We start from the raw sequence: 11,328 nt of genomic DNA, 5'->3' as shown, positions 1-11,328 counted from the left end.
TAAAGTTTGTGGAAGAAGGTGCTCTGGTCAGATGAAACCAAAATTGAACTTTTTGGCAACAATGCAAAACGTTATGTTTGGCGTAAAAGCAACACAGCTCATCACCCTGAACACACCATCCCCACTGTCAAACATGGTGGTGGCAGCATCATGGTTTGGGCCTGCTTTTCTTCAGCAGGGACAGGGAAGATGGTTAAAATTGATGGGAAGATGGATGGAGCCAAATACAGGACCATTCTGGAAGAAATCCTGATGGAGTCTGCAAAAGACCTGAGACTGGGACGGAGATTTGTCTTCCAACAAGACAATGATCCAAAACATAAAGCAAAATCTACAATGGAATGGTTCAAAAATAAACATATCCAGGTGTTAGAATGGCCAAGTCAAAGTCCAGACCTGAATCCAATCGAGAATCTGTGGAAAGAACTGAATGCTGTTCACAAATGCTCTCCATCCAACCTCACTGAGCTCGAGCTGTTTTGCAAGGAGGAATGGGAAAAAATGTTAGTCTCTCGATGTGCAAAACTGATAGAGACATACCCAAGCGACTTACAGCTGTAATCACAGCAAAAGGTGGCGCTACAAAGTTTTAAATAATTTTGCACGCCCAATTTTTCAGTTTTTGATTTGTTAAAAAAGTTTGAAATATCCAATAAATGTCGTTCCACTTCATGATTGTGTCCCACTTGTTGTTGATTCTTCACAAAAAAATACAGTTTTATATCTTTATGTTTGAAGCCTGAAATGTGGCAAAAGGTCGCAAAGTTCAAGGGGGCCGAATACTTTCACAAGGCACTGTATATATATATATATATAATATATATATAATATATATATATAATATATATATAATATATATAATATATATATATATATATATATATATATATATATACTAATATGGACAAAATCCACTATCCAGCTAACCAACAACTGTAATGATGTATTTGAGAGACAAGTGCTCATTGTGCAAATATATTGATGTTTTCAATAAACATTTGGAGATTAAATATAGTTGTCAAGAGTCTAAGCCAACCCAGTCTGTTTTGTTGCTAAACAACCAAGCTATCTATAGCACAGATAGTTTGTGCTTAATGTGCATTTAATTAAGTATTAAGGATAGCATCTGTTAAGATACCTAAGTCACAACATCTGGAGCTCTTCGGCACTGACAAAGTTAACAGTTTACTGTGGACAGGACAGCAGTTACACCATAGGTTAAGATACACCACTTTTGGAAAATATGAATCATGGAAAAATAAAACATTTTAGATATCACATTGAGGGAGATTTCTATAAATGGAGGCAACAGTTTTGGAAGGCTGCATTGTAGAAAAACCATCTGCAGCCACACAGGGATACTGTATCTGTGAATGGTACTGGTATAGGCCTCTGTGTTATAATTACAGATCTGTATCTCTAGGCTGCATGTACACAGACAGACTGATTCTGATCTTTTGCCATTAATTGGTCTTTTGACCAATCAGAATAGATATTTTGCCAATAATTGGGCAAAAGATTAGAATTGGGCTGCCTGTGTAAATGCAGCCCAACAGGTACAGTAAAATAATATTAGCACTAAAATCCAAATCGGTAACTCTACAGGTGTCACGCCCTGACCGTAGAGATACTTTTATTCTTTATGTTTGTTTGGTCAGGATGTGACTCGGGTGGGAAAGTCTATGCTTTCTGGTTCTTTGTTTTTGGCCGGGTATGATTCTCAATCAGGGACTGCTGTCTGTTGTCTCGGATTGGGAATCATACTTAGGCAGCCTTTTTTAATTTGTGGGTTGTTGTCTTTGTTAGTGGCAGGTATAGCCTTACAGAACTTCACGTTCGTTTTGTTGGCGACATTTAAAATAAAGAGAATGTACGCTTACCACGCTGCACCTTGGTCCGGTCATTTCCTTGATGACGTTCCTGACAACAGGTGCAGTAAAATAACATTATCACAATTTTCATTTGGCAGTTAATTGTAACTTGTATATATGTTGGGTTAGATGTAGATTATTCATGAAACAGTCTGTTTTCCATGATACTATTTGGGACTTTCAATATATCGAGCCATACAGCTGCTTATGATCAGAGGTATTATCAGATTCCACAGAGTATATGTAAATGACATAACATGGAGCAAAAATAAATATAACATGTGGAGGTATACGGAAGAGTACACCAATATAAATTGTAGAGATCCTGTATGTTCCATCTAAGAAGAGGAATATTGGAAAGATTTACATAAGCAATAAGAGTTGCGGCACAAAGAGAGGGGGGTGTATGTATAAGTGGAGGAAATGCAAAAAGGCAGAGTAAGAGAGTGTGTTTGTGTGTGTGTGTGTGTGTGAGCGAGAGAAAGAAGGTCAGACAGAAAGATGGGGAGTGCTGTAGAGGTGTGGATATTTGTGTCTGGGTTTCATTCACACAGCGTGGTGTAGTCTAAAATGGGGTGTTGTCTAAAAGACTAGTTGTGGAGATGGAGAAAGCAGAGGGGGGAAACAGGAGAGGTTACACTGTAGAGAAAGGCTGTTGCAAAGAGGCTGAAGATTACCAAGCAAATGGGTTGCCTCGATTTGAATGTCGAGGGACATTCATTTCTATTTATTTTTCTCCCAGAAATGTAGTCAACAAGACTAAATCATTAATGAGAATAATCTATTTGAGTAAATACAAATTTCATTGCAAGGCTCGATATTCAGAAGAACAACCAACTCCCCTCGATAAATGATCAAATTGATAATGAATAAATATCAATTATTAATTCCTGTCAGCATTTACTTGGGTGAACCCTATATATATTATGGAATCAGAATTTTAAGAAATAACTATGCAAACAAGTCTGTTATATTATAAATGAATATAGCGGAAATAAAACCTGCGGATTTCATCCTCCTCCTTGGCAAATGTAACGGTTGTCGTCTGGAGATAGAGGACCAAAGCGCAGCGTGGTTAGTGTTCATCTTAAATTAATAATCATCAAAAAACTGAACACTTCAAATTACAAAACAACAAAAGTGACAACCGACACATCTGGTGCCCCAACAGAAAACAGGCTACCTAAATATGGTTCCCAATCAGAGACAATGACTAACACCTGCCTCTGATTGAGAACCATATCAGGCCAAACAAGAAACCCAACCTAGAAACAGAAAACATAGAATACCCACCCAACTCACGTCCTGACCAACTGAAACAAATAAATACCAGAAGAACTAGGGTCAGAACGTGACAGCAAATGAACAATGACACAAGTAACTTTACTCAAATATTCCAATAACATGTCGTAATACCGAGCCCACAATAACGGACCGAACATACATAAAAAAATCACGCACAAAAACCATGGGGAAAACAGAGGGTTAAATAATGAACATGTAATTGGTGAATTGAAACCAAGTGTGTAAAACAAAGACAAAACAAATGGAAAATTAAAAGTGGATCGGCGAGGGCTAGAAGGCCGGTGACGCCGAACGCCGAACGCCGCCTGAACAAGGAGAGGGACCGACGTCGGCGTAAGTAGAGCTCACCAACTTGTAGTCCTAAAAACTGGAAATGAGTTACCTCATTCCTATGGGAATGGGAAAAATGGAGAAATAATAGGGTTTTGGGATAAACGTCAAAAATAAGGTCTGAGGTTAACACAGGCTTGGAAGATCTTATACATTTTGTTCTATGAGATACCGTAATTTCCGGACTATAAACCGCTACTTTATTCCCAGGCTTTGAACCTCCCGGTTTTTACAATGACGAGGCTAATTTATGGATTTTTCGTTAAAGCCTATTTATTTTTGTTACAAGCCGTGTTTCGTTTAAAGGCTGTGTAAAGTTAATTTGTTTCAATGTACCGGTAGGCACCTGTGGCTTATAGACATGTGCGGCTTATTTATGTGCAAAATACATATTTTTTAATAATTCAGTGGGTGCGGTTTATATTCAGGTGCGCTTAATAGTCCAGAAATTACGGTAATATCAGTCAGTTAACATGACCTTTATGTTTTTTATTATTAAATAAATGCTTACAAATTCACAAAAAGTGATATTAGCTGATGAAGATCATGTCATAGAACAATACGTATAAGATGTCCTAAACTTTATTTTCTGCGATTATCGAAAAACCCTACAAAAACTCAATTTCCCCATAGTTTTTGCCCAACCAACCATGGTGGAGTTAGGGCCCATAAAAAGATGCCATTACTATTGCTCTCTATACCAAGGCTAACAGCTAAAACATGTATCAATGCAGTCAACATGCTCTGTAGACCTCCACCACAAGGCAGTGATGTATCTTTCGAGTCTGGTCTCGAGACCAGGGTGAGGGTCTCGGTCTTGACTCGGTCTCGGACAATGAGGACTCGTAATTTATTCATGAGACCAGGGGCCTCATAACTGTTGTGTACATTTTGCACGAAATATCTGTTTGCCCCATTTCTGAAAAGACTGCGTATGCACAAAAATATAAAGATTAATTAAACTTGGCGCAAGCCATACATACATTTCCTATTATAAATCAGACCTGTTCTAAAACTGTGTGCACGTGAGCGAGCATTATAACTCTGAAAAGCATTATAACTCTGAAAAACGCCCAACATTCACCTTTATGGGGACAATAATGCCCTTCTTTGCTTTCTTTGAAAGTATTGGAATTAGGCCAAGACAGTATTTAAAGGAAATAGAAATGATGAACTTGATCAAAGGTCTTTGGAGGTGGCAGAATGTTTTCTGTGACAATTGCTGTATCTGACCGTTTCTGAAACACAAAAAACAATTGCAAATGGTTTTGGACCATTATTTGGGGCTCGGGCTGAGTGGGGCTACTCTCTGGCAGATGATTACATGAGCTGCTTTATATAATTAACATTTCATTATCTATTTTTCCATATTTTCACATTGTTTCTGTGATCAAAATATACAATTAACATTTAAATGAAATTCTTTAAGAGTCCTGCATAGTATTTTAGTATTTTCATACTTCGTGCAAGGCAATTGATAAGCATTAAAACCTTTGTGGATGGAGCCTCCCGAGCGGCGTAGTGCAGTGCAAACTGCATTGCTACAGATGCTGGTTTGAGAGACCCATGAGGCAACGCCCAATTGGCCCAGCGTCGTCCGAGTTAGGGGAGGGAGGGTTTGGCTGGCCGGGATGTCCTTGTCCCATCGCACTGTAGCGACTCCTGTGGCGAGCCAGACGTATGCATGCTGACACGGTCACCAGGTGTATGGTGTTTCCTCAGATACAAAATGTTTTTTTTTGTGGTTGGGTATAATTTGTATGTATAAATTGGGTAATTTTGTATACATTTATTTAAATTTGTATCGGGCCGCTTCTGGGGGGATTCTGGTAAGATGCCGGCAAAGTCACCTTCTGTTCTACCGTTAAACTGCGCTTCGGATCGAATCTCATTGTGCAGATGTACTTGGGCCGATTCTGGGCAGTCAATCATTTTGATTCCAGGCCGAGTCCAACACCAAATTCCGGGCTGATTCAATCAGTTCCAGCCCCCCGGAAGAGGGCCGCTTCTGGGCCGATTCCTCAATGCTAGCTGGGAGACCCCAGCCACCCAAGTTATAGACTATTCTCTCTGCTATCGCACGGCAAGCGGTACCGGAGTGCTAAGTCTGGGACGAAAAGGCTCCTGTACAGCTTCTACCCCTAAGCCAGACTGCTGAACAGTTCATCAAATGGCTACCCGGACTGTTTAAATTGACCCCCTTTATTATATATTTTTATTGTGGTTTTTTTTTGTTGCACAGACTCTTTCACCAGGGGCCAATGTGACCTTGAGGACGTTGAACCTCACGGTCCTGCTGAGAACAGTGGAATTCTGGGATATATCCAATAGCTGGGACAATCTTTAAATGTGTCCACTATATGAGGCAAACAAAAATAATCAGACACTTTGAATCTGGGGCTCAAGGAATGGTTATACACACACATGCATATTGACAAAACACATACACACATGCAGCCAAACTTTCACACTGTTCACAGATTCTGCAGCTACTCTGTTTATTATATATCCTGTTTGCCTAGTCACATTTACCCATACCTACATGTACATATTACCTCAATTACCTCAACTACCTCATACCCCTCCCTGCACATTGACTCGGGACTGGTACTCCTTCTATATAGCCTCATTATTGTTATTTTATTGTGTTCTATTTCCCTTTTAATTTAGCAAATATATTTATTACTTTTTAACTCTGCATTGTTGGGAATGGACTCGTAAGTACACATTTCATGGTAAAGTCTACACCTTGTACAAATGTGATTGATTTTAAGATCAACTGTCTATTCACCTGCTAAATTCTACTGTAGGCTGTATTATAAACCGCGCTCCCTTAGGGATTGATAGAGCAAAAATGTATTATAATAGACTATCTAATAAGCCCAATGAAATGAGAGATGCGCATGGTAATTTGTTGTATGGCTACTTCCTGAATATGAACTCTTCATGGCCAGAAAAGGTAAGGAATTTATTCTTAGATGGTTATGGTATACAGTGCCTTGCGAAAGTATTCGGCCCCCTTGAACTTTGCGACCTTTTGCCACATTTCAGGCTTCAAACATAAAGATATAAAACTGTATTTTTTTGTGAAGAATCAACAACAAGTGGGACACAATCATGAAGTGGAACGACATTTATTGGATATTTCAAACTTTTTTAACAAATCAAAAACTGAAAAATTGGGCGTGCAAAATTATTCAGCCCCCTTAAGTTAATACTTTGTAGCGCCACCTTTTGCTGCGATTACAGCTGTAAGTCGCTTGGGGTATGTCTCTATCAGTTTTGCACATCGAGAGACTGACATTTTTTCCCATTCCTCCTTGCAAAAACAGCTCGAGCTCAGTGAGGTTGGATGGAGAGCATTTGTGAACAGCAGTTTTCAGTTCTTTCCACAGATTCTCGATTGGATTCAGGTCTGGACTTTGACTTGGCCATTCTAACACCTGGATATGTTTATTTTTTAACCATTCCATTGTAGATTTTGCTTTATGTTTTGGATCATTGTCTTGTTGGAAGACAAATCTCCGTCCAAGTCTCAGGTCTTTTGCAGACTTCATCAGGTTTTCTTCCAGAATGGTCCTGTATTTGTCTCCATCCATCTTCCCATCAATTTTAACCATCTTCCCTGTCCCTGTTGAAGAAAAGCAGGCCCAAACCATGATGCTGCCACCACCATGTTTGACAGTGGGGATGGTGTGTTCAGCTGTGTTGCTTTTACGCCAAACATAACGTTTTGCATTGTTGCCAAAAAGTTCAATTTTGGTTTCATCTGACCAGAGCACCTTCTTCCACATGTTTGGTGTGTCTCCCAGGTGGCTTGTGGGAAACTTTAAACGACACTTTTTATGGATATCTTTAAGAAATGGCTTTCTTCTTGCCACTCTTCCATAAAGGCCAGATTTGTGCAATATACGACTGATTGTTGTCCTATGGACAGAGTCTCCCACCTCAGCTGTAGATCTCTGCAGTTCATCCAGAGTGATCATGGGCCTCTTGGCTGCATCTCTGATCAGTCTTCTCCTTGTATGAGTTGAAAGTTTAGAGGGACGGCCAGGTCTTGGTAGATTTGCAGTGGTCTGATACTCCTTCCATTTCAATATTATCGCTTGCACAGTGCTCCTAGGGATGTTTAAAGCTTGGGAAATCTTTTTGTATCCAAATCCGGCTTTAAACTTCTTCACACCAGTATCTCGGACCTGCCTGGTGTGTTCCTTGTTCTTCATGATGCTCTCTGCGCTTTTAACGGACCTCTGAGACTATCACAGTGCAGGTGCATTTATACGGAGACTTGATTACACACAGGTGGATTGTATTTATCATCATTAGTCATTTAGGTCAACATTGGATAATTCAGAGATCCTCACTGAACTTCTGGAGAGAGTTTGCTGCACTGAAAGTAAAGGGGCTGAATAATTTTGCACGCCAATTTTTCAGTTTTTGATTTGTTAAAAAAGTTTGAAATATCCAATAAATGTCGTTCCACTTCATGATTGGGTCCCACTTGTTGTTGATTCTTCACAAAAAAATACAGTTTTATATCTTTATGTTTGAAGCCTGAAATGTGGCAAAAGTTCGCAAAGTTCAAGGGGGCCGAATACTTTCGCAAGGCACTGTATTTATTTTGAATTATGTTTTGAAATTAAATATTGTCTACTCAAGAAATTTTACATTACAATATTCAGACAGCCTACAAACGTCAAAGGTGAACCTTCTGTTCTACCGTTAAACTGCGCTTCGGATCGAATCTCATTGTGCAAAATACTTGAAATAGCTTATCTATTTACTACTGTGAAGTGGGTCCAATTAAATGAGAGAGAGGACGAATGGTAGCCTATTCTAACTTGTTTTATAGGCCCGCGAGTATGAAACCATCACAGTCAGAAAGGTTTAGGAATGTATTCTGCAATGATCATGGAAATTAAATAAATAATATAACATTTCAAATTATTTTAGAATCCAAAGATAAAATAAATAGGCGTAGATTTTTGCTCTTCTCACTAATGCAAATGATTGCATCTTGTTATTATATTTAACTACCAGTTTTTTATTGTTATGAATTGGAGTGTCATCAAAACATTCCTAATATTGAGCTGTAACCCCTTTTGCGCTCAGAACAACCTCAATTCATGGGGGGGAAAGCATTCCACATGGATACTGGCCTATGTTGACTCCAATGCTTCCCACTGTTGAATAAAGTTGTCTGGATGTCCTTTGGGTGCTGGTCCATTCTTGATACACACAGAAAACTGTTGAGCGTGAAAAGCCCAGCAGCGTTGCAGTTCTTGACACACTGAAACCGGTGCTCCTGGTACTTACTACCATACTCATACCATACTTTCAAAAAGGCACTTACATATTTTGCAGTGGCGACCTGTCATTCAGGACATTTGAGCCCCACATGTTTAGCTAAAAAAAAAAGAAGCCTGTTTTGCATGTTATTTTGGCATTAATACCTGTCACATATCAGTTTGCAAACAACGTTAAAAAAAAGCCACATACAAACATGGTCTCTTTTTTGCTTTCTTGAGTAAGGCAGCTCCAAAATGCAGGTGTTTCAGAATTGCTGTGGTGGTGGGGTCGCCAGCTGAAAATACGGAGCGTTGGTATTGTTCTCTAATTGCACCATGATTGTGTCAGTGTTTTGTCACTCATGGAGACAGTACGTAACCGCAAAATCTACAGGGAGGGCTCGAAAATTCAAGCTGCCATATATTTACAATAGAAGTGCCCATCCAAGAACGCTCAAGGTCATTGACCACAGATAAAATCACGTCAAATCACGTCATATCTATCGTAGCTTTGATTGGACTGATCATGTCAACATCATACTTTCAAAATCTTTGCTAGCAAGCTAGACAAGCAGTTATCGTCATGAATTAAGTCGTCAATTCCTTTTCAATCCTTGTCATACGAAGAGAAATTATAGATAAAACGTATCGATGCTCATCGGCCATTGGACATGAACATTACATAGCAAATTCAACAATGAGTGGTTTCGAAGGAATCAGTGGCTAACTGCATGCTTTGCAAAGCAATCACTAGCCTGCTATTCAGTGGAGAGTGTGTGTGGTCCAATTCTGGGTTTAAGGGTCTCTTTTCTAAGCTAAACATTCACTTGTGACCACACCATGGGCTAGAAAAAGTTGAAAACATTGGCCATGCTGTCAATCTAACATTGAAAACAACTGGGAACTGGGAAATCTCAGTCTTCAGTGAGTTCAAGACAACTGGGAACTAAAAATTTTTTTAGCTCCGACTGGGAAAATACGTTTTGAACGGTCATCCAACTCCGTATTCCAAGTCGAAATCTCTGGCATCTTTCTAGAGCTCCGAATTTCCGACCTGAAGTTCACCGACATCATGATTTGAATTATTTCAGAGTTCAAATATTTCTTGAAAGCATCATTTTTTTGTGAGAAACAGAGTGAAGTTGTTTTATATATGATTGTTTTGTTATAATTTTAACCACCCTTTTCTTGATTATGATCTTGTCGCATCACTGCAACTCTCCAACGGGCTCGGGAGAAGCAAAGGTCAAGTCATGCGTCCTCTGAAACATGACCCGCCAAGCCGCATTTCTTAACACCTGCTCACTTAACCCGGTAGCCAGTTGCACCAATGTGTCAGAGGAAACATTGTTCAACTGATGACCAAAGTCAGTCTACAGGTGCCCAGCCACCTACAAAGTCACTAGAGCGCAATGAGCCATGTAAAGCCTCACCGGCCAAACCCTCCCCGAACCCAGACAATTGTGCATCGCCCTTGGGACTACCTATGGATCGAACTCCAGGCTGTAGTGACGCCGCAACACTACGATGCAATGCCGTAGACCACTGCGCCACTCTGTCGGCCAACTAGTGACAATTTTAACACTGCAACCGATGATGAAATTCGACAGCGACATTGTTGTGATCCTAGTGACCAGTGTTGCCAACTTAGAGACTTTTGCTAGATTTAGTGAGTTTTAAGTTTTCTCCATTCTCTCACAGACACCCAACTCCACCAACAACCTTTGGACAACAAAGTGTCTGTCTGAATCAACAGAACTACTAGCATGACAGACCAAACCTGCTCCCTTAGCTCAGTGCTTCTCTCCTTTTTTTGGTTACTATACCCCTTATCACTTGATTTTAGTCTGGGGATTATTAAAGTACTAATATACTACTCCCTTAAGTTCATTTTACCATTAGACATACAGTTGAAGTCGGAAGTTTATATACACCTTAGCCTACTACATTTAAACTCAGTTCTTCACAATTCCTGACATTCAATCTGAGTAAGAATTCCCTGTTTTAAGTCAGTTAGGATCACCACTTTATTTTAAGAATGTGAAATGTCAGAATAATAGCAGTGAGAATGATTTATTTCAGCTTTTATTTATTTCATCACATTATCAGTGGGTCAGAAGTTTACATACACTCAATTGGTATTTGATAGCATTGCCTTTAAATTGCTTAACTTGGTGCAAACATTTTGGGTAGCCTTCCACAAGCTTCCCACAATATGTTGGGTGAATTTTGGCCCATTCCTGACAGATTTGGTGTAACTGAGTCAGGTTTGTAGGCTTCCTTGCTCGCACACGCTTTTTCCATTCTGGCCACAAATTTTCTATAGGATTGAGGTCAGGGCTTTGTGATGGCCACTCCAATACCTTGACTTTGTTATCCTTAAGCCATTTTGCCACAACTTTGGAAGTATTCTTGGGGTCATTGTCCACTTGGAAGACTTGAGATGTTGCTTCAATATATCCACATAATTTTCCTGCCTTATGATGCCATCTATTTTGTGAAGTGTACCAGTCCCTCCTGCAGCAAAGCACCCC

The sequence above is a fragment of the Oncorhynchus mykiss genome, chromosome 32 (genome assembly GCF_013265735.2).
Source record: "Oncorhynchus mykiss isolate Arlee chromosome 32, USDA_OmykA_1.1, whole genome shotgun sequence".
In the NCBI taxonomy this organism is placed as follows: domain Eukaryota; kingdom Metazoa; phylum Chordata; class Actinopteri; order Salmoniformes; family Salmonidae; genus Oncorhynchus; species Oncorhynchus mykiss.
Note: the sequence above shows the minus strand (reverse complement) of the source record.